This window comes from Somniosus microcephalus, chromosome 15 (genome assembly GCF_052327205.1).
Source record: "Somniosus microcephalus isolate GS21.2 chromosome 15, FLI_Smic_1.0, whole genome shotgun sequence".
In the NCBI taxonomy this organism is placed as follows: Eukaryota; Metazoa; Chordata; class Chondrichthyes; order Squaliformes; family Somniosidae; genus Somniosus; species Somniosus microcephalus.
The window spans coordinates 58,293,640-58,315,467 of record NC_141001.1 but is presented as its reverse complement, the minus strand read 5'-3'; the positions used below and the strand labels follow the sequence as shown (position 1 = coordinate 58,315,467).

The 21,828-nt window shown below is 50.0% G+C and overlaps 15 non-coding genes across 15 annotated transcripts; all 15 read right to left on the bottom strand.

Annotated features, from left to right (window-relative positions):
• Positions 1 to 401: 401 nt before the first annotated feature.
• On the bottom strand, positions 402 to 700 carry LOC147106848 (signal recognition particle RNA). The gene has a single exon (XR_015081152.1).
• A 1,138-nt stretch (positions 701 to 1,838) lies between these two features.
• On the bottom strand, positions 1,839 to 2,136 carry LOC147106847 (signal recognition particle RNA). The gene has a single exon (XR_015081122.1).
• A 1,124-nt stretch (positions 2,137 to 3,260) lies between these two features.
• LOC147106846 (signal recognition particle RNA) lies at positions 3,261 to 3,559 on the bottom strand. Its single transcript, XR_015081183.1, has one exon.
• Positions 3,560 to 4,697: 1,138 nt separating this feature from the next.
• LOC147106845 (signal recognition particle RNA) lies at positions 4,698 to 4,996 on the bottom strand. Its single transcript, XR_015081192.1, has one exon.
• Positions 4,997 to 6,134: 1,138 nt separating this feature from the next.
• LOC147106844 (signal recognition particle RNA) lies at positions 6,135 to 6,432 on the bottom strand. The gene has a single exon (XR_015081121.1).
• Positions 6,433 to 7,570: 1,138 nt separating this feature from the next.
• Positions 7,571 to 7,869, bottom strand: LOC147106843 (signal recognition particle RNA). Its single transcript, XR_015081195.1, has one exon.
• A 1,138-nt stretch (positions 7,870 to 9,007) lies between these two features.
• On the bottom strand, positions 9,008 to 9,305 carry LOC147106842 (signal recognition particle RNA). Its single transcript, XR_015081164.1, has one exon.
• A 1,138-nt stretch (positions 9,306 to 10,443) lies between these two features.
• On the bottom strand, positions 10,444 to 10,742 carry LOC147106841 (signal recognition particle RNA). The gene has a single exon (XR_015081194.1).
• Positions 10,743 to 11,880: 1,138 nt separating this feature from the next.
• Positions 11,881 to 12,179, bottom strand: LOC147106840 (signal recognition particle RNA). Its single transcript, XR_015081193.1, has one exon.
• A 1,138-nt stretch (positions 12,180 to 13,317) lies between these two features.
• On the bottom strand, positions 13,318 to 13,615 carry LOC147106839 (signal recognition particle RNA). Its single transcript, XR_015081101.1, has one exon.
• A 1,138-nt stretch (positions 13,616 to 14,753) lies between these two features.
• LOC147106838 (signal recognition particle RNA) lies at positions 14,754 to 15,051 on the bottom strand. Its single transcript, XR_015081120.1, has one exon.
• Positions 15,052 to 16,189: 1,138 nt separating this feature from the next.
• On the bottom strand, positions 16,190 to 16,487 carry LOC147106837 (signal recognition particle RNA). Its single transcript, XR_015081100.1, has one exon.
• A 1,138-nt stretch (positions 16,488 to 17,625) lies between these two features.
• Positions 17,626 to 17,924, bottom strand: LOC147106836 (signal recognition particle RNA). Its single transcript, XR_015081207.1, has one exon.
• Positions 17,925 to 19,062: 1,138 nt separating this feature from the next.
• LOC147106835 (signal recognition particle RNA) lies at positions 19,063 to 19,360 on the bottom strand. The gene has a single exon (XR_015081099.1).
• Positions 19,361 to 20,498: 1,138 nt separating this feature from the next.
• Positions 20,499 to 20,796, bottom strand: LOC147106834 (signal recognition particle RNA). The gene has a single exon (XR_015081119.1).
• Positions 20,797 to 21,828: the final 1,032 nt, after the last annotated feature.

The window sequence follows — 21,828 nt, the reverse complement described above, 5'->3', positions numbered from 1 at the left end:
AGGAGAATGAAATGAGATTTGCGCTCTCTCGTGGCCGCGGCGAGCATAATTGTGTAAAGTGGAGATTTTGTAAGTGCAGTGGCTGCAGTGAGCAGCAGGGAGCAGTAAGCGTGAGTTGAATGTGACGGAGACAAAGTGGGGAATGTGGTAGTAAAATGCCGTGATGATAATGATGGGGAGAGTGTGTGTGCATGTGCGTGGGGGGCTGGTGAAGATTAAGATGTTGTAAAGTGTGAGGCTTTGTTGTGGCGATGATATTGGATGTGAGAGGGGAAATCATTGCGGGTCGCAAGATTAGTGTGGTGTGACTGAATGTGGGGAGAAAAGGCAGCGAGTTTGTTTGCAGTGTTGGCGATGGACACGTGTGGAGGTTTTTTGTTTGTTGTAAAGCAGAGAGTGGGAAAAGGATGCGTCTCACTGTATTGGCCAGGCTGCACTGCAGCCTCTATTCACAAGTGCGACCCGACTACCGAGCAGCACGGGGGCTTTGACCTGCTCCGTTTCCGACCTGGGCCGGTTCACCCCGCTTTATCCGACCTGGTGAGCCCAGGTTCTCCTAGGACCACCATGTGGATACTGCTCTTAGTGCGGACACCCGATCGGCACAGAAGACGGCAGCCCAGAACTACCTGACCTCAAGCAATCCTACAGCCTCAGCCTCCCAGCAGCGGGATCACAGGTGCGCGCCACCGCACCCGGCAGCTTTTGCTCTTGTTTCAGCTGCCTTCAGTTCAAAATGGCAGCAGCTGCTCGCCTGCACTGAGTTAATGCAGGTATGATGCTGTGCTTCCTTTACTCATCTGGTGTCATTGCATGCTCCGGTGACGACTAAGTAAGAACATCAAGACAATTTCAGTGATTGCACATTTCTGGGCAAGGACAGCATTCCGATTCTATTCGGCTATACTAGCCTTCAGCGCAAGTATCAGTGCCTTGCAAAATGTGACAGGCGGCGTGTCGGTTGGCTGTCGTTCAGATTCGCGTTTGCTGCGAGGATTGCAGCACGGAGGAGCAGAGTCATTTCTGATGTAAAATATCTCACTGACGCACAGTTCTTACTAAGTGAAGCGGTCAAGTCACAATCAGTGAGCATTGTTTGTTTCCTCGGCCCCTATCTTCTGCCCTGGCCTTCTCCTTCGGGTTACATTAAGTAGCGACGACGTTGAACAGTGGGCTTTCGGTGATCTCACAATGGGGCTTGGAGATAAGTTGAGTCAGTGTAAATTATAAGGAAACTTTTGCTGTGTCTCGCTCGGTTGCATTTGCAGTGAGTAAAATGCAGCCCGCAGCGTCGAGAGCTGCTAATGTTGGAAAAACAGTGAATTGCATAACTGAATGAGTGAAAGGGTAGGAAACGAGCAAAGAATTAGATTGAATGTGAGTGATTGCCAAACTAAATGTATGCCATTTAGTAGTGGGTCAAGTGTGGAGGAGAATGAAATGAGATTTGCGCTCTCTCGTGGCCGCGGCGAGCATAATTGTGTAAAGTGGAGATTTTGTAAGTGCAGTGGCTGCAGTGAGCAGCAGGGAGCAGTAAGCGTGAGTTGAATGTGACGGAGACAAAGTGGGGAATGTGGTAGTAAAATGCCGTGATGATAATGATGGGGAGAGTGTGTGTGCATGTGCGTGGGGGGCTGGTGAAGATTAAGATGTTGTAAAGTGTGAGGCTTTGTTGTGGCGATGATATTGGATGTGAGAGGGGAAATCATTGCGGGTCGCAAGATTAGTGTGGTGTGACTGAATGTGGGGAGAAAAGGCAGCGAGTTTGTTTGCAGTGTTGGCGATGGACACGTGTGGAGGTTTTTTGTTTGTTTGTTTGTTGTAAAGCAGAGAGTGGGAAAAGGATGCGTCTCACTGTATTGGCCAGGCTGCACTGCAGCCTCTATTCACAAGTGCGACCCGACTACCGAGCAGCACGGGGGCTTTGACCTGCTCCGTTTCCGACCTGGGCCGGTTCACCCCGCTTTATCCGACCTGGTGAGCCCAGGTTATCCTAGGACCACCATGTGGATACTGCTCTTAGTGCGGACACCCGATCGGCACAGAAGACGGCAGCCCAGAACTCCTGACCTCAAGCAATCCTACAGCCTCAGCCTCCCAGCAGCGGGATCACAGGTGCGCGCCACCGCACCCGGCAGCTTTTGCTCTTGTTTCAGCTGCCTTCAGTTCAAAATGGCAGCAGCTGCTCGCCTGCACTGAGTTAATGCAGGTATGATGCTGTGCTTCCTTTACTCATCTGGTGTCATTGCATGCTCCGGTGACGACTAAGTAAGAACATCAAGACAATTTCAGTGATTGCACATTTCTGGGCAAGGACAGCATTCCGATTCTATTCGGCTATACTAGCCTTCAGCGCAAGTATCAGTGCCTTGCAAAATGTGACAGGCGGCGTGTCGGTTGGCTGTCGTTCAGATTCGCGTTTGCTGCGAGGATTGCAGCACGGAGGAGCAGAGTCATTTCTGATGTAAAATATCTCACTGACGCACAGTTCTTACTAAGTGAAGCGGTCAAGTCACAATCAGTGAGCATTGTTTGTTTCCTCGGCCCCTATCTTCTGCCCTGGCCTTCTCCTTCGGGTTACATTAAGTAGCGACGACGTTGAACAGTGGGCTTTCGGTGATCTCACAATGGGGCTTGGAGATAAGTTGAGTCAGTGTAAATTATAAGGAAACTTTTGCTGTGTCTCGCTCGGTTGCATTTGCAGTGAGTAAAATGCAGCCCGCAGCGTCGAGAGCTGCTAATGTTGGAAAAACAGTGAATTGCATAACTGAATGAGTGAAAGGGTAGGAAACGAGCAAAGAATTAGATTGAATGTGAGTGATTGCCAAACTAAATGTATGCCATTTAGTAGTGGGTCAAGTGTGGAGGAGAATGAAATGAGATTTGCGCTCTCTCGTGGCCGCGGCGAGCATAATTGTGTAAAGTGGAGATTTTGTAAGTGAGCAGCAGGGAGCAGTAAGCGTGAGTTGAATGTGACGGAGACAAAGTGGGGAATGTGGTAGTAAAATGCCGTGATGATAATGATGGGGAGAGTGTGTGTGCATGTGCGTGGGGGGCTGGTGAAGATTAAGATGTTGTAAAGTGTGAGGCTTTGTTGTGGCGATGATATTGGATGTGAGAGGGGAAATCATTGCGGGTCGCAAGATTAGTGTGGTGTGACTGAATGTGGGGAGAAAAGGCAGCGAGTTTGTTTGCAGTGTTGGCGATGGACACGTGTGGAGGTTTTTTGTTTGTTTGTTTGTTGTAAAGCAGAGAGTGGGAAAAGGATGCGTCTCACTGTATTGGCCAGGCTGCACTGCAGCCTCTATTCACAAGTGCGACCCGACTACCGAGCAGCACGGGGGCTTTGACCTGCTCCGTTTCCGACCTGGGCCGGTTCACCCCGCTTTATCCGACCTGGTGAGCCCAGGTTATCCTAGGACCACCATGTGGATACTGCTCTTAGTGCGGACACCCGATCGGCACAGAAGACGGCAGCCCAGAACTCCTGACCTCAAGCAATACCTACAGCCTCAGCCTCCCAGCAGCGGGATCACAGGTGCGCGCCACCGCACCCGGCAGCTTTTGCTCTTGTTTCAGCTGCCTTCAGTTCAAAATGGCAGCAGCTGCTCGCCTGCACTGAGTTAATGCAGGTATGATGCTGTGCTTCCTTTACTCATCTGGTGTCATTGCATGCTCCGGTGACGACTAAGTAAGAACATCAAGACAATTTCAGTGATTGCACATTTCTGGGCAAGGACAGCATTCCGATTCTACTCGGCTATACTAGCCTTCAGCGCAAGTATCAGTGCCTTGCAAAATGTGACAGGCGGCGTGTCGGTTGGCTGTCGTTCAGATTCGCGTTTGCTGCGAGGATTGCAGCACGGAGGAGCAGAGTCATTTCTGATGTAAAATATCTCACTGACGCACAGTTCTTACTAAGTGAAGCGGTCAAGTCACAATCAGTGAGCATTGTTTGTTTCCTCGGCCCCTATCTTCTGCCCTGGCCTTCTCCTTCGGGTTACATTAAGTAGCGACGACGTTGAGCAGTGGGCTTTCGGTGATCTCACAATGGGGCTTGGAGATAAGTTGAGTCAGTGTAAATTATAAGGAAACTTTTGCTGTGTCTCGCTCGGTTGCATTTGCAGTGAGTAAAATGCAGCCCGCAGCGTCGAGAGCTGCTAATGTTGGAAAAACAGTGAATTGCATAACTGAATGAGTGAAAGGGTAGGAAACGAGCAAAGAATTAGATTGAATGTGAGTGATTGCCAAACTAAATGTATGCCATTTAGTAGTGGGTCAAGTGTGGAGGAGAATGAAATGAGATTTGCGCTCTCTCGTGGCCGCGGCGAGCATAATTGTGTAAAGTGGAGATTTTGTAAGTGCAGTGGCTGCAGTGAGCAGCAGGGAGCAGTAAGCGTGAGTTGAATGTGACGGAGACAAAGTGGGGAATGTGGTAGTAAAATGCCGTGATGATAATGATGGGGAGAGTGTGTGTGCATGTGCGTGGGGGGCTGGTGAAGATTAAGATGTTGTAAAGTGTGAGGCTTTGTTGTGGCGATGATATTGGATGTGAGAGGGGAAATCATTGCGGGTCGCAAGATTAGTGTGGTTTGACTGAATGTGGGGAGAAAAGGCAGCGAGTTTGTTTGCAGTGTTGGCGATGGACACGTGTGGAGGTTTTTTGTTTGTTTGTTTGTTGTAAAGCAGAGAGTGGGAAAAGGATGCGTCTCACTGTATTGGCCAGGCTGCACTGCAGCCTCTATTCACAAGTGCGACCCGACTACCGAGCAGCACGGGGGCTTTGACCTGCTCCGTTTCCCGACCTGGGCCGGTTCACCCCGCTTTATCCGACCTGGTGAGCCCAGGTTATCCTAGGACCACCATGTGGATACTGCTCTTAGTGCGGACACCCGATCGGCACAGAAGACGGCAGCCCAGAACTCCTGACCTCAAGCAATCCTACAGCCTCAGCCTCCCAGCAGCGGGATCACAGGTGCGCGCCACCGCACCCGGCAGCTTTTGCTCTTGTTTCAGCTGCCTTCAGTTCAAAATGGCAGCAGCTGCTCGCCTGCACTGAGTTAATGCAGGTATGATGCTGTGCTTCCTTTACTCATCTGGTGTCATTGCATGCTCCGGTGACGACTAAGTAAGAACATCAAGACAATTTCAGTGATTGCACATTTCTGGGCAAGGACAGCATTCCGATTCTATTCGGCTATACTAGCCTTCAGCGCAAGTATCAGTGCCTTGCAAAATGTGACAGGCGGCGTGTCGGTTGGCTGTCGTTCAGATTCGCGTTTGCTGCGAGGATTGCAGCACGGAGGAGCAGAGTCATTTCTGATGTAAAATATCTCACTGACGCACAGTTCTTACTAAGTGAAGCGGTCAAGTCACAATCAGTGAGCATTGTTTGTTTCCTCGGCCCCTATCTTCTGCCCTGGCCTTCTCCTTCGGGTTACATTAAGTAGCGACGACGTTGAGCAGTGGGCTTTCGGTGATCTCACAATGGGGCTTGGAGATAAGTTGAGTCAGTGTAAATTATAAGGAAACTTTTGCTGTGTCTCGCTCGGTTGCATTTGCAGTGAGTAAAATGCAGCCCGCAGCGTCGAGAGCTGCTAATGTTGGAAAAACAGTGAATTGCATAACTGAATGAGTGAAAGGGTAGGAAACGAGCAAAGAATTAGATTGAATGTGAGTGATTGCCAAACTAAATGTATGCCATTTAGTAGTGGGTCAAGTGTGGAGGAGAATGAAATGAGATTTGCGCTCTCTCGTGGCCGCGGCGAGCATAATTGTGTAAAGTGGAGATTTTGTAAGTGCAGTGGCTGCAGTGAGCAGCAGGGAGCAGTAAGCGTGAGTTGAATGTGACGGAGACAAAGTGGGGAATGTGGTAGTAAAATGCCGTGATGATAATGATGGGGAGAGTGTGTGTGCATGTGCGTGGGGGGCTGGTGAAGATTAAGATGTTGTAAAGTGTGAGGCTTTGTTGTGGCGATGATATTGGATGTGAGAGGGGAAATCATTGCGGGTCGCAAGATTAGTGTGGTTTGACTAAATGTGGGGAGAAAAGGCAGCGAGTTTGTTTGCAGTGTTGGCGATGGACACGTGTGGAGGTTTTTTGTTTGTTTGTTTGTTGTAAAGCAGAGAGTGGGAAAAGGATGCGTCTCACTGTATTGGCCAGGCTGCACTGCAGCCTCTATTCACAAGTGCGACCCGACTACCGAGCAGCACGGGGGCTTTGACCTGCTCCGTTTCCGACCTGGGCCGGTTCACCCCGCTTTATCCGACCTGGTGAGCCCAGGTTATCCTAGGACCACCATGTGGATACTGCTCTTAGTGCGGACACCCGATCGGCACAGAAGACGGCAGCCCAGAACTCCTGACCTCAAGCAATCCTACAGCCTCAGCCTCCCAGCAGCGGGATCACAGGTGCGCGCCACCGCACCCGGCAGCTTTTGCTCTTGTTTCAGCTGCCTTCAGTTCAAAATGGCAGCAGCTGCTCGCCTGCACTGAGTTAATGCAGGTATGATGCTGTGCTTCCTTTACTCATCTGGTGTCATTGCATGCTCCGGTGACGACTAAGTAAGAACATCAAGACAATTTCAGTGATTGCACATTTCTGGGCAAGGACAGCATTCCGATTCTATTCGGCTATACTAGCCTTCAGCGCAAGTATCAGTGCCTTGCAAAATGTGACAGGCGGCGTGTCGGTTGGCTGTCGTTCAGATTCGCGTTTGCTGCGAGGATTGCAGCACGGAGGAGCAGAGTCATTTCTGATGTAAAATATCTCACTGACGCACAGTTCTTACTAAGTGAAGCGGTCAAGTCACAATCAGTGAGCATTGTTTGTTTCCTCGGCCCCTATCTTCTGCCCTGGCCTTCTCCTTCGGGTTACATTAAGTAGCGACGACGTTGAGCAGTGGGCTTTCGGTGATCTCACAATGGGGCTTGGAGATAAGTTGAGTCAGTGTAAATTATAAGGAAACTTTTGCTGTGTCTCGCTCGGTTGCATTTGCAGTGAGTAAAATGCAGCCCGCAGCGTCGAGAGCTGCTAATGTTGGAAAAACAGTGAATTGCATAACTGAATGAGTGAAAGGGTAGGAAACGAGCAAAGAATTAGATTGAATGTGAGTGATTGCCAAACTAAATGTATGCCATTTAGTAGTGGGTCAAGTGTGGAGGAGAATGAAATGAGATTTGCGCTCTCTCGTGGCCGCGGCGAGCATAATTGTGTAAAGTGGAGATTTTGTAAGTGCAGTGGCTGCAGTGAGCAGCAGGGAGCAGTAAGCGTGAGTTGAATGTGACGGAGACAAAGTGGGGAATGTGGTAGTAAAATGCCGTGATGATAATGATGGGGAGAGTGTGTGTGCATGTGCGTGGGGGGCTGGTGAAGATTAAGATGTTGTAAAGTGTGAGGCTTTGTTGTGGCGATGATATTGGATGTGAGAGGGGAAATCATTGCGGGTCGCAAGATTAGTGTGGTGTGACTGAATGTGGGGAGAAAAGGCAGCGAGTTTGTTTGCAGTGTTGGCGATGGACACGTGTGGAGGTTTTTTGTTTGTTTGTTTGTTGTAAAGCAGAGAGTGGGAAAAGGATGCGTCTCACTGTATTGGCCAGGCTGCACTGCAGCCTCTATTCACAAGTGCGACCCGACTACCGAGCAGCACGGGGGCTTTGACCTGCTCCGTTTCCGACCTGGGCCGGTTCACCCCGCTTTATCCGACCTGGTGAGCCCAGGTTATCCTAGGACCACCATGTGGATACTGCTCTTAGTGCGGACACCCGATCGGCACAGACGACGGCAGCCCAGAACTCCTGACCTCAAGCAATGCCTACAGCCTCAGCCTCCCAGCAGCGGGATCACAGGTGCGCGCCACCGCACCCGGCAGCTTTTGCTCTTGTTTCAGCTGCCTTCAGTTCAAAATGGCAGCAGCTGCTCGCCTGCACTGAGTTAATGCAGGTATGATGCTGTGCTTCCTTTACTCATCTGGTGTCATTGCATGCTCCGGTGACGACTAAGTAAGAACATCAAGACAATTTCAGTGATTGCACATTTCTGGGCAAGGACAGCATTCCGATTCTATTCGGCTATACTAGCCTTCAGCGCAAGTATCAGTGCCTTGCAAAATGTGACAGGCGGCGTGTCGGTTGGCTGTCGTTCAGATTCGCGTTTGCTGCGAGGATTGCAGCACGGAGGAGCAGAGTCATTTCTGATGTAAAATATCTCACTGACGCACAGTTCTTACTAAGTGAAGCGGTCAAGTCACAATCAGTGAGCATTGTTTGTTTCCTCGGCCCCTATCTTCTGCCCTGGCCTTCTCCTTCGGGTTACATTAAGTAGCGACGACGTTGAGCAGTGGGCTTTCGGTGATCTCACAATGGGGCTTGGAGATAAGTTGAGTCAGTGTAAATTATAAGGAAACTTTTGCTGTGTCTCGCTCGGTTGCATTTGCAGTGAGTAAAATGCAGCCCGCAGCGTCGAGAGCTGCTAATGTTGGAAAAACAGTGAATTGCATAACTGAATGAGTGAAAGGGTAGGAAACGAGCAAAGAATTAGATTGAATGTGAGTGATTGCCAAACTAAATGTATGCCATTTAGTAGTGGGTCAAGTGTGGAGGAGAATGAAATGAGATTTGCGCTCTCTCGTGGCCGCGGCGAGCATAATTGTGTAAAGTGGAGATTTTGTAAGTGCAGTGGCTGCAGTGAGCAGCAGGGAGCAGTAAGCGTGAGTTGAATGTGACGGAGACAAAGTGGGGAATGTGGTAGTAAAATGCCGTGATGATAATGATGGGGAGAGTGTGTGTGCATGTGCGTGGGGGGCTGGTGAAGATTAAGATGTTGTAAAGTGTGAGGCTTTGTTGTGGCGATGATATTGGATGTGAGAGGGGAAATCATTGCGGGTCGCAAGATTAGTGTGGTGTGACTGAATGTGGGGAGAAAAGGCAGCGAGTTTGTTTGCAGTGTTGGCGATGGACACGTGTGGAGGTTTTTTGTTTGTTTGTTTGTTGTAAAGCAGAGAGTGGGAAAAGGATGCGTCTCACTGTATTGGCCAGGCTGCACTGCAGCCTCTATTCACAAGTGCGACCCGACTACCGAGCAGCACGGGGGCTTTGACCTGCTCCGTTTCCGACCTGGGCCGGTTCACCCCGCTTTATCCGACCTGGTGAGCCCAGGTTCTCCTAGGACCACCATGTGGATACTGCTCTTAGTGCGGACACCCGATCGGCACAGAAGACGGCAGCCCAGAACTCCTGACCTCAAGCAATCCTACAGCCTCAGCCGCCCAGCAGCGGGATCACAGGTGCGCGCCACCGCACCCGGCAGCTTTTGCTCTTGTTTCAGCTGCCTTCAGTTCAAAATGGCAGCAGCTGCTCGCCTGCACTGAGTTAATGCAGGTATGATGCTGTGCTTCCTTTACTCATCTGGTGTCATTGCATGCTCCGGTGACGACTAAGTAAGAACATCAAGACAATTTCAGTGATTGCACATTTCTGGGCAAGGACAGCATTCCGATTCTATTCGGCTATACTAGCCTTCAGCGCAAGTATCAGTGCCTTGCAAAATGTGACAGGCGGCGTGTCGGTTGGCTGTCGTTCAGATTCGCGTTTGCTGCGAGGATTGCAGCACGGAGGAGCAGAGTCATTTCTGATGTAAAATATCTCACTGACGCACAGTTCTTACTAAGTGAAGCGGTCAAGTCACAATCAGTGAGCATTGTTTGTTTCCTCGGCCCCTATCTTCTGCCCTGGCCTTCTCCTTCGGGTTACATTAAGTAGCGACGACGTTGAGCAGTGGGCTTTCGGTGATCTCACAATGGGGCTTGGAGATAGGTTGAGTCAGTGTAAATTATAAGGAAACTTTTGCTGTGTCTCGCTCGGTTGCATTTGCAGTGAGTAAAATGCAGCCCGCAGCGTCGAGAGCTGCTAATGTTGGAAAAACAGTGAATTGCATAACTGAATGAGTGAAAGGGTAGGAAACGAGCAAAGAATTAGATTGAATGTGAGTGATTGCCAAACTAAATGTATGCCATTTAGTAGTGGGTCAAGTGTGGAGGAGAATGAAATGAGATTTGCGCTCTCTCGTGGCCGCGGCGAGCATAATTGTGTAAAGTGGAGATTTTGTAAGTGCAGTGGCTGCAGTGAGCAGCAGGGAGCAGTAAGCGTGAGTTGAATGTGACGGAGACAAAGTGGGGAATGTGGTAGTAAAATGCCGTGATGATAATGATGGGGAGAGTGTGTGTGCATGTGCGTGGGGGGCTGGTGAAGATTAAGATGTTGTAAAGTGTGAGGCTTTGTTGTGGCGATGATATTGGATGTGAGAGGGGAAATCATTGCGGGTCGCAAGATTAGTGTGGTGTGACTGAATGTGGGGAGAAAAGGCAGCGAGTTTGTTTGCAGTGTTGGCGATGGACACGTGTGGAGGTTTTTTGTTTGTTTGTTTGTTGTAAAGCAGAGAGTGGGAAAAGGATGCGTCTCACTGTATTGGCCAGGCTGCACTGCAGCCTCTATTCACAAGTGCGACCCGACTACCGAGCAGCACGGGGGCTTTGACCTGCTCCGTTTCCGACCTGGGCCGGTTCACCCCGCTTTATCCGACCTGGTGAGCCCAGGTTATCCTAGGACCACCATGTGGATACTGCTCTTAGTGCGGACACCCGATCGGCACAGACGACGGCAGCCCAGAACTCCTGACCTCAAGCAATGCCTACAGCCTCAGCCTCCCAGCAGCGGGATCACAGGTGCGCGCCACCGCACCCGGCAGCTTTTGCTCTTGTTTCAGCTGCCTTCAGTTCAAAATGGCAGCAGCTGCTCGCCTGCACTGAGTTAATGCAGGTATGATGCTGTGCTTCCTTTACTCATCTGGTGTCATTGCATGCTCCGGTGACGACTAAGTAAGAACATCAAGACAATTTCAGTGATTGCACATTTCTGGGCAAGGACAGCATTCCGATTCTATTCGGCTATACTAGCCTTCAGCGCAAGTATCAGTGCCTTGCAAAATGTGACAGGCGGCGTGTCGGTTGGCTGTCGTTCAGATTCGCGTTTGCTGCGAGGATTGCAGCACGGAGGAGCAGAGTCATTTCTGATGTAAAATATCTCACTGACGCACAGTTCTTACTAAGTGAAGCGGTCAAGTCACAATCAGTGAGCATTGTTTGTTTCCTCGGCCCCTATCTTCTGCCCTGGCCTTCTCCTTCGGGTTACATTAAGTAGCGACGACGTTGAGCAGTGGGCTTTCGGTGATCTCACAATGGGGCTTGGAGATAAGTTGAGTCAGTGTAAATTATAAGGAAACTTTTGCTGTGTCTCGCTCGGTTGCATTTGCAGTGAGTAAAATGCAGCCCGCAGCGTCGAGAGCTGCTAATGTTGGAAAAACAGTGAATTGCATAACTGAATGAGTGAAAGGGTAGGAAACGAGCAAAGAATTAGATTGAATGTGAGTGATTGCCAAACTAAATGTATGCCATTTAGTAGTGGGTCAAGTGTGGAGGAGAATGAAATGAGATTTGCGCTCTCTCGTGGCCGCGGCGAGCATAATTGTGTAAAGTGGAGATTTTGTAAGTGCAGTGGCTGCAGTGAGCAGCAGGGAGCAGTAAGCGTGAGTTGAATGTGACGGAGACAAAGTGGGGAATGTGGTAGTAAAATGCCGTGATGATAATGATGGGGAGAGTGTGTGTGCATGTGCGTGGGGGGCTGGTGAAGATTAAGATGTTGTAAAGTGTGAGGCTTTGTTGTGGCGATGATATTGGATGTGAGAGGGGAAATCATTGCGGGTCGCAAGATTAGTGTGGTGTGACTGAATGTGGGGAGAAAAGGCAGCGAGTTTGTTTGCAGTGTTGGCGATGGACACGTGTGGAGGTTTTTTGTTTGTTTGTTTGTTGTAAAGCAGAGAGTGGGAAAAGGATGCGTCTCACTGTATTGGCCAGGCTGCACTGCAGCCTCTATTCACAAGTGCGACCCGACTACCGAGCAGCACGGGGGCTTTGACCTGCTCCGTTTCCGACCTGGGCCGGTTCACCCCGCTTTATCCGACCTGGTGAGCCCAGGTTATCCTAGGACCACCATGTGGATACTGCTCTTAGTGCGGACACCCGATCGGCACAGACGACGGCAGCCCAGAACTCCTGACCTCAAGCAATGCCTACAGCCTCAGCCTCCCAGCAGCGGGATCACAGGTGCGCGCCACCGCACCCGGCAGCTTTTGCTCTTGTTTCAGCTGCCTTCAGTTCAAAATGGCAGCAGCTGCTCGCCTGCACTGAGTTAATGCAGGTATGATGCTGTGCTTCCTTTACTCATCTGGTGTCATTGCATGCTCCGGTGACGACTAAGTAAGAACATCAAGACAATTTCAGTGATTGCACATTTCTGGGCAAGGACAGCATTCCGATTCTATTCGGCTATACTAGCCTTCAGCGCAAGTATCAGTGCCTTGCAAAATGTGACAGGCGGCGTGTCGGTTGGCTGTCGTTCAGATTCGCGTTTGCTGCGAGGATTGCAGCACGGAGGAGCAGAGTCATTTCTGATGTAAAATATCTCACTGACGCACAGTTCTTACTAAGTGAAGCGGTCAAGTCACAATCAGTGAGCATTGTTTGTTTCCTCGGCCCCTATCTTCTGCCCTGGCCTTCTCCTTCGGGTTACATTAAGTAGCGACGACGTTGAGCAGTGGGCTTTCGGTGATCTCACAATGGGGCTTGGAGATAAGTTGAGTCAGTGTAGATTATAAGGAAACTTTTGCTGTGTCTCGCTCGGTTGCATTTGCAGTGAGTAAAATGCAGCCCGCAGCGTCGAGAGCTGCTAATGTTGGAAAAACAGTGAATTGCATAACTGAATGAGTGAAAGGGTAGGAAACGAGCAAAGAATTAGATTGAATGTGAGTGATTGCCAAACTAAATGTATGCCATTTAGTAGTGGGTCAAGTGTGGAGGAGAATGAAATGAGATTTGCGCTCTCTCGTGGCCGCGGCGAGCATAATTGTGTAAAGTGGAGATTTTGTAAGTGCAGTGGCTGCAGTGAGCAGCAGGGAGCAGTAAGCGTGAGTTGAATGTGACGGAGACAAAGTGGGGAATGTGGTAGTAAAATGCCGTGATGATAATGATGGGGAGAGTGTGTGTGCATGTGCGTGGGGGGCTGGTGAAGATTAAGATGTTGTAAAGTGTGAGGCTTTGTTGTGGCGATGATATTGGATGTGAGAGGGGAAATCATTGCGGGTCGCAAGATTAGTGTGGTGTGACTGAATGTGGGGAGAAAAGGCAGCGAGTTTGTTTGCAGTGTTGGCGATGGACACGTGTGGAGGTTTTTTGTTTGTTTGTTTGTTGTAAAGCAGAGAGTGGGAAAAGGATGCGTCTCACTGTATTGGCCAGGCTGCACTGCAGCCTCTATTCACAAGTGCGACCCGACTACCGAGCAGCACGGGGGCTTTGACCTGCTCCGTTTCCGACCTGGGCCGGTTCACCCCGCTTTATCCGACCTGGTGAGCCCAGGTTCTCCTAGGACCACCATGTGGATACTGCTCTTAGTGCGGACACCCGATCGGCACAGAAGACGGCAGCCCAGAACTCCTGACCTCAAGCAATCCTACAGCCTCAGCCTCCCAGCAGCGGGATCACAGGTGCGCGCCACCGCACCCGGCAGCTTTTGCTCTTGTTTCAGCTGCCTTCAGTTCAAAATGGCAGCAGCTGCTCGCCTGCACTGAGTTAATGCAGGTATGATGCTGTGCTTCCTTTACTCATCTGGTGTCATTGCATGCTCCGGTGACGACTAAGTAAGAACATCAAGACAATTTCAGTGATTGCACATTTCTGGGCAAGGACAGCATTCCGATTCTATTCGGCTATACTAGCCTTCAGCGCAAGTATCAGTGCCTTGCAAAATGTGACAGGCGGCGTGTCGGTTGGCTGTCGTTCAGATTCGCGTTTGCTGCGAGGATTGCAGCACGGAGGAGCAGAGTCATTTCTGATGTAAAATATCTCACTGACGCACAGTTCTTACTAAGTGAAGCGGTCAAGTCACAATCAGTGAGCATTGTTTGTTTCCTCGGCCCCTATCTTCTGCCCAGGCCTTCTCCTTCGGGTTACATTAAGTAGCGACGACGTTGAGCAGTGGGCTTTCGGTGATCTCACAATGGGGCTTGGAGATAAGTTGAGTCAGTGTAAATTATAAGGAAACTTTTGCTGTGTCTCGCTCGGTTGCATTTGCAGTGAGTAAAATGCAGCCCGCAGCGTCGAGAGCTGCTAATGTTGGAAAAACAGTGAATTGCATAACTGAATGAGTGAAAGGGTAGGAAACGAGCAAAGAATTAGATTGAATGTGAGTGATTGCCAAACTAAATGTATGCCATTTAGTAGTGGGTCAAGTGTGGAGGAGAATGAAATGAGATTTGCGCTCTCTCGTGGCCGCGGCGAGCATAATTGTGTAAAGTGGAGATTTTGTAAGTGCAGTGGCTGCAGTGAGCAGCAGGGAGCAGTAAGCGTGAGTTGAATGTGACGGAGACAAAGTGGGGAATGTGGTAGTAAAATGCCGTGATGATAATGATGGGGAGAGTGTGTGTGCATGTGCGTGGGGGGCTGGTGAAGATTAAGATGTTGTAAAGTGTGAGGCTTTGTTGTGGCGATGATATTGGATGTGAGAGGGGAAATCATTGCGGGTCGCAAGATTAGTGTGGTGTGACTGAATGTGGGGAGAAAAGGCAGCGAGTTTGTTTGCAGTGTTGGCGATGGACACGTGTGGAGGTTTTTTGTTTGTTTGTTTGTTGTAAAGCAGAGAGTGGGAAAAGGATGCGTCTCACTGTATTGGCCAGGCTGCACTGCAGCCTCTATTCACAAGTGCGACCCGACTACCGAGCAGCACGGGGGCTTTGACCTGCTCCGTTTCCGACCTGGGCCGGTTCACCCCGCTTTATCCGACCTGGTGAGCCCAGGTTATCCTAGGACCACCATGTGGATACTGCTCTTAGTGCGGACACCCGATCGGCACAGAAGACGGCAGCCCAGAACTCCTGACCTCAAGCAATCCTACAGCCTCAGCCTCCCAGCAGCGGGATCACAGGTGCGCGCCACCGCACCCGGCAGCTTTTGCTCTTGTTTCAGCTGCCTTCAGTTCAAAATGGCAGCAGCTGCTCGCCTGCACTGAGTTAATGCAGGTATGATGCTGTGCTTCCTTTACTCATCTGGTGTCATTGCATGCTCCGGTGACGACTAAGTAAGAACATCAAGACAATTTCAGTGATTGCACATTTCTGGGCAAGGACAGCATTCCGATTCTATTCGGCTATACTAGCCTTCAGCGCAAGTATCAGTGCCTTGCAAAATGTGACAGGCGGCGTGTCGGTTGGCTGTCGTTCAGATTCGCGTTTGCTGCGAGGATTGCAGCACGGAGGAGCAGAGTCATTTCTGATGTAAAATATCTCACTGACGCACAGTTCTTACTAAGTGAAGCGGTCAAGTCACAATCAGTGAGCATTGTTTGTTTCCTCGGCCCCTATCTTCTGCCCTGGCCTTCTCCTTCGGGTTACATTAAGTAGCGACGACGTTGAACAGTGGGCTTTCGGTGATCTCACAATGGGGCTTGGAGATAAGTTGAGTCAGTGTAAATTATAAGGAAACTTTTGCTGTGTCTCGCTCGGTTGCATTTGCAGTGAGTAAAATGCAGCCCGCAGCGTCGAGAGCTGCTAATGTTGGAAAAACAGTGAATTGCATAACTGAATGAGTGAAAGGGTAGGAAACGAGCAAAGAATTAGATTGAATGTGAGTGATTGCCAAACTAAATGTATGCCATTTAGTAGTGGGTCAAGTGTGGAGGAGAATGAAATGAGATTTGCGCTCTCTCGTGGCCGCGGCGAGCATAATTGTGTAAAGTGGAGATTTTGTAAGTGCAGTGGCTGCAGTGAGCAGCAGGGAGCAGTAAGCGTGAGTTGAATGTGACGGAGACAAAGTGGGGAATGTGGTAGTAAAATGCCGTGATGATAATGATGGGGAGAGTGTGTGTGCATGTGCGTGGGGGGCTGGTGAAGATTAAGATGTTGTAAAGTGTGAGGCTTTGTTGTGGCGATGATATTGGATGTGAGAGGGGAAATCATTGCGGGTCGCAAGATTAGTGTGGTGTGACTGAATGTGGGGAGAAAAGGCAGCGAGTTTGTTTGCAGTGTTGGCGATGGACACGTGTGGAGGTTTTTTGTTTGTTTGTTTGTTGTAAAGCAGAGAGTGGGAAAAGGATGCGTCTCACTGTATTGGCCAGGCTGCACTGCAGCCTCTATTCACAAGTGCGACCCGACTACCGAGCAGCACGGGGGCTTTGACCTGCTCCGTTTCCGACCTGGGCCGGTTCACCCCGCTTTATCCGACCTGGTGAGCCCAGGTTCTCCTAGGACCACCATGTGGATACTGCTCTTAGTGCGGACACCCGATCGGCACAGAAGACGGCAGCCCAGAACTCCTGACCTCAAGCAATCCTACAGCCTCAGCCTCCCAGCAGCGGGATCACAGGTGCGCGCCACCGCACCCGGCAGCTTTTGCTCTTGTTTCAGCTGCCTTCAGTTCAAAATGGCAGCAGCTGCTCGCCTGCACTGAGTTAATGCAGGTATGATGCTGTGCTTCCTTTACTCATCTGGTGTCATTGCATGCTCCGGTGACGACTAAGTAAGAACATCAAGACAATTTCAGTGATTGCACATTTCTGGGCAAGGACAGCATTCCGATTCTATTCGGCTATACTAGCCTTCAGCGCAAGTATCAGTGCCTTGCAAAATGTGACAGGCGGCGTGTCGGTTGGCTGTCGTTCAGATTCGCGTTTGCTGCGAGGATTGCAGCACGGAGGAGCAGAGTCATTTCTGATGTAAAATATCTCACTGACGCACAGTTCTTACTAAGTGAAGCGGTCAAGTCACAATCAGTGAGCATTGTTTGTTTCCTCGGCCCCTATCTTCTGCCCTGGCCTTCTCCTTCGGGTTACATTAAGTAGCGACGACGTTGAGCAGTGGGCTTTCGGTGATCTCACAATGGGGCTTGGAGATAAGTTGAGTCAGTGTAAATTATAAGGAAACTTTTGCTGTGTCTCGCTCGGTTGCATTTGCAGTGAGTAAAATGCAGCCCGCAGCGTCGAGAGCTGCTAATGTTGGAAAAACAGTGAATTGCATAACTGAATGAGTGAAAGGGTAGGAAACGAGCAAAGAATTAGATTGAATGTGAGTGATTGCCAAACTAAATGTATGCCATTTAGTAGTGGGTCAAGTGTGGAGGAGAATGAAATGAGATTTGCGCTCTCTCGTGGCCGCGGCGAGCATAATTGTGTAAAGTGGAGATTTTGTAAGTGCAGTGGCTGCAGTGAGCAGCAGGGAGCAGTAAGCGTGAGTTGAATGTGACGGAGACAAAGTGGGGAATGTGGTAGTAAAATGCCGTGATGATAATGATGGGGAGAGTGTGTGTGCATGTGCGTGGGGGGCTGGTGAAGATTAAGATGTTGTAAAGTGTGAGGCTTTGTTGTGGCGATGATATTGGATGTGAGAGGGGAAATCATTGCGGGTCGCAAGATTAGTGTGGTGTGACTGAATGTGGGGAGAAAAGGCAGCGAGTTTGTTTGCAGTGTTGGCGATGGACACGTGTGGAGGTTTTTTGTTTGTTTGTTTGTTGTAAAGCAGAGAGTGGGAAAAGGATGCGTCTCACTGTATTGGCCAGGCTGCACTGCAGCCTCTATTCACAAGTGCGACCCGACTACCGAGCAGCACGGGGGCTTTGACCTGCTCCGTTTCCGACCTGGGCCGGTTCACCCCGCTTTATCCGACCTGGTGAGCCCAGGTTCTCCTAGGACCACCATGTGGATACTGCTCTAAGTGCGGACACCCGATCGGCACAGAAGACGGCAGCCCAGAACTCCTGACCTCAAGCAATCACTACAGCCTCAGCCTCCCAGCAGCGGGATCACAGGTGCGCGCCACCGCACCCGGCAGCTTTTGCTCTTGTTTCAGCTGCCTTCAGTTCAAAATGGCAGCAGCTGCTCGCCTGCACTGAGTTAATGCAGGTATGATGCTGTGCTTCCTTTACTCATCTGGTGTCATTGCATGCTCCGGTGACGACTAAGTAAGAACATCAAGACAATTTCAGTGATTGCACATTTCTGGGCAAGGACAGCATTCCGATTCTATTCGGCTATACTAGCCTTCAGCGCAAGTATCAGTGCCTTGCAAAATGTGACAGGCGGCGTGTCGGTTGGCTGTCGTTCAGATTCGCGTTTGCTGCGAGGATTGCAGCACGGAGGAGCAGAGTCATTTCTGATGTAAAATATCTCACTGACGCACAGTTCTTACTAAGTGAAGCGGTCAAGTCACAATCAGTGAGCATTGTTTGTTTCCTCGGCCCCTATCTTCTGCCCTGGCCTTCTCCTTCGGGTTACATTAAGTAGCGACGACGTTGAGCAGTGGGCTTTCGGTGATCTCACAATGGGGCTTGGAGATAAGTTGAGTCAGTGTAAATTATAAGGAAACTTTTGCTGTGTCTCGCTCGGTTGCATTTGCAGTGAGTAAAATGCAGCCCGCAGCGTCGAGAGCTGCTAATGTTGGAAAAACAGTGAATTGCATAACTGAATGAGTGAAAGGGTAGGAAACGAGCAAAGAATTAGATTGAATGTGAGTGATTGCCAAACTAAATGTATGCCATTTAGTAGTGGGTCAAGTGTGGAGGAGAATGAAATGAGATTTGCGCTCTCTCGTGGCCGCGGCGAGCATAATTGTGTAAAGTGGAGATTTTGTAAGTGCAGTGGCTGCAGTGAGCAGCAGGGAGCAGTAAGCGTGAGTTGAATGTGACGGAGACAAAGTGGGGAATGTGGTAGTAAAATGCCGTGATGATAATGATGGGGAGAGTGTGTGTGCATGTGCGTGGGGGGCTGGTGAAGATTAAGATGTTGTAAAGTGTGAGGCTTTGTTGTGGCGATGATATTGGATGTGAGAGGGGAAATCATTGCGGGTCGCAAGATTAGTGTGGTGTGACTGAATGTGGGGAGAAAAGGCAGCGAGTTTGTTTGCAGTGTTGGCGATGGACACGTGTGGAGGTTTTTTGTTTGTTTGTTTGTTGTAAAGCAGAGAGTGGGAAAAGGATGCGTCTCACTGTATTGGCCAGGCTGCACTGCAGCCTCTATTCACAAGTGCGACCCGACTACCGAGCAGCACGGGGGCTTTGACCTGCTCCGTTTCCGACCTGGGCCGGTTCACCCCGCTTTATCCGACCTGGTGAGCCCAGGTTCTCCTAGGACCACCATGTGGATACTGCTCTTAGTGCGGACACCCGATCGGCACAGAAGACGGCAGCCCAGAACTCCTGACCTCAAGCAATCCTACAGCCTCAGCCTCCCAGCAGCGGGATCACAGGTGCGCGCCACCGCACCCGGCAGCTTTTGCTCTTGTTTCAGCTGCCTTCAGTTCAAAATGGCAGCAGCTGCTCGCCTGCACTGAGTTAATGCAGGTATGATGCTGTGCTTCCTTTACTCATCTGGTGTCATTGCATGCTCCGGTGACGACTAAGTAAGAACATCAAGACAATTTCAGTGATTGCACATTTCTGGGCAAGGACAGCATTCCGATTCTATTCGGCTATACTAGCCTTCAGCGCAAGTATCAGTGCCTTGCAAAATGTGACAGGCGGCGTGTCGGTTGGCTGTCGTTCAGATTCGCGTTTGCTGCGAGGATTGCAGCACGGAGGAGCAGAGTCATTTCTGATGTAAAATATCTCACTGACGCACAGTTCTTACTAAGTGAAGCGGTCAAGTCACAATCAGTGAGCATTGTTTGTTTCCTCGGCCCCTATCTTCTGCCCTGGCCTTCTCCTTCGGGTTACATTAAGTAGCGACGACGTTGAACAGTGGGCTTTCGGCGATCTCACAATGGGGCTTGGAGATAAGTTGAGTCAGTGTAAATTATAAGGAAACTTTTGCTGTGTCTCGCTCGGTTGCATTTGCAGTGAGTAAAATGCAGCCCGCAGCGTCGAGAGCTGCTAATGTTGGAAAAACAGTGAATTGCATAACTGAATGAGTGAAAGGGTAGGAAACGAGCAAAGAATTAGATTGAATGTGAGTGATTGCCAAACTAAATGTATGCCATTTAGTAGTGGGTCAAGTGTGGAGGAGAATGAAATGAGATTTGCGCTCTCTCGTGGCCGCGGCGAGCATAATTGTGTAAAGTGGAGATTTTGTAAGTGCAGTGGCTGCAGTGAGCAGCAGGGAGCAGTAAGCGTGAGTTGAATGTGACGGAGACAAAGTGGGGAATGTGGTAGTAAAATGCCGTGATGATAATGATGGGGAGAGTGTGTGTGCATGTGCGTGGGGGGCTGGTGAAGATTAAGATGTTGTAAAGTGTGAGGCTTTGTTGTGGCGATGATATTGGATGTGAGAGGGGAAATCATTGCGGGTCGCAAGATTAGTGTGGTGTGACTGAATGTGGGGAGAAAAGGCAGCGAGTTTGTTTGCAGTGTTGGCGATGGACACGTGTGGAGGTTTTTTGTTTGTTTGTTTGTTGTAAAGCAGAGAGTGGGAAAAGGATGCGTCTCACTGTATTGGCCAGGCTGCACTGCAGCCTCTATTCACAAGTGCGACCCGACTACCGAGCAGCACGGGGGCTTTGACCTGCTCCGTTTCCGACCTGGGCCGGTTCACCCCGCTTTATCCGACCTGGTGAGCCCAGGTTATCCTAGGACCACCATGTGGATACTGCTCTTAGTGCGGACACCCGATCGGCACAGAAGACGGCAGCCCAGAACTCCTGACCTCAAGCAATCCTACAGCCTCAGCCTCCCAGCAGCGGGATCACAGGTGCGCGCCACCGCACCCGGCAGCTTTTGCTCTTGTTTCAGCTGCCTTCAGTTCAAAATGGCAGCAGCTGCTCGCCTGCACTGAGTTAATGCAGGTATGATGCTGTGCTTCCTTTACTCATCTGGTGTCATTGCATGCTCCGGTGACGACTAAGTAAGAACATCAAGACAATTTCAGTGATTGCACATTTCTGGGCAAGGACAGCATTCCGATTCTATTCGGCTATACTAGCCTTCAGCGCAAGTATCAGTGCCTTGCAAAATGTGACAGGCGGCGTGTCGGTTGGCTGTCGTTCAGATTCGCGTTTGCTGCGAGGATTGCAGCACGGAGGAGCAGAGTCATTTCTGATGTAAAATATCTCACTGACGCACAGTTCTTACTAAGTGAAGCGGTCAAGTCACAATCAGTGAGCATTGTTTGTTTCCTCGGCCCCTATCTTCTGCCCTGGCCTTCTCCTTCGGGTTACATTAAGTAGCGACGACGTTGAGCAGTGGGCTTTCGGCGATCTCACAATGGGGCTTGGAGATAAGTTGAGTCAGTGTAAATTATAAGGAAACTTTTGCTGTGTCTCGCTCGGTTGCATTTGCAGTGAGTAAAATGCAGCCCGCAGCGTCGAGAGCTGCTAATGTTGGAAAAACAGTGAATTGCATAACTGAATGAGTGAAAGGGTAGGAAACGAGCAAAGAATTAGATTGAATGTGAGTGATTGCCAAACTAAATGTATGCCATTTAGTAGTGGGTCAAGTGTGGAGGAGAATGAAATGAGATTTGCGCTCTCTCGTGGCCGCGGCGAGCATAATTGTGTAAAGTGGAGATTTTGTAAGTGCAGTGGCTGCAGTGAGCAGCAGGGAGCAGTAAGCGTGAGTTGAATGTGACGGAGACAAAGTGGGGAATGTGGTAGTAAAATGCCGTGATGATAATGATGGGGAGAGTGTGTGTGCATGTGCGTGGGGGGCTGGTGAAGATTAAGATGTTGTAAAGTGTGAGGCTTTGTTGTGGCGATGATATTGGATGTGAGAGGGGAAATCATTGCGGGTCGCAAGATTAGTGTGG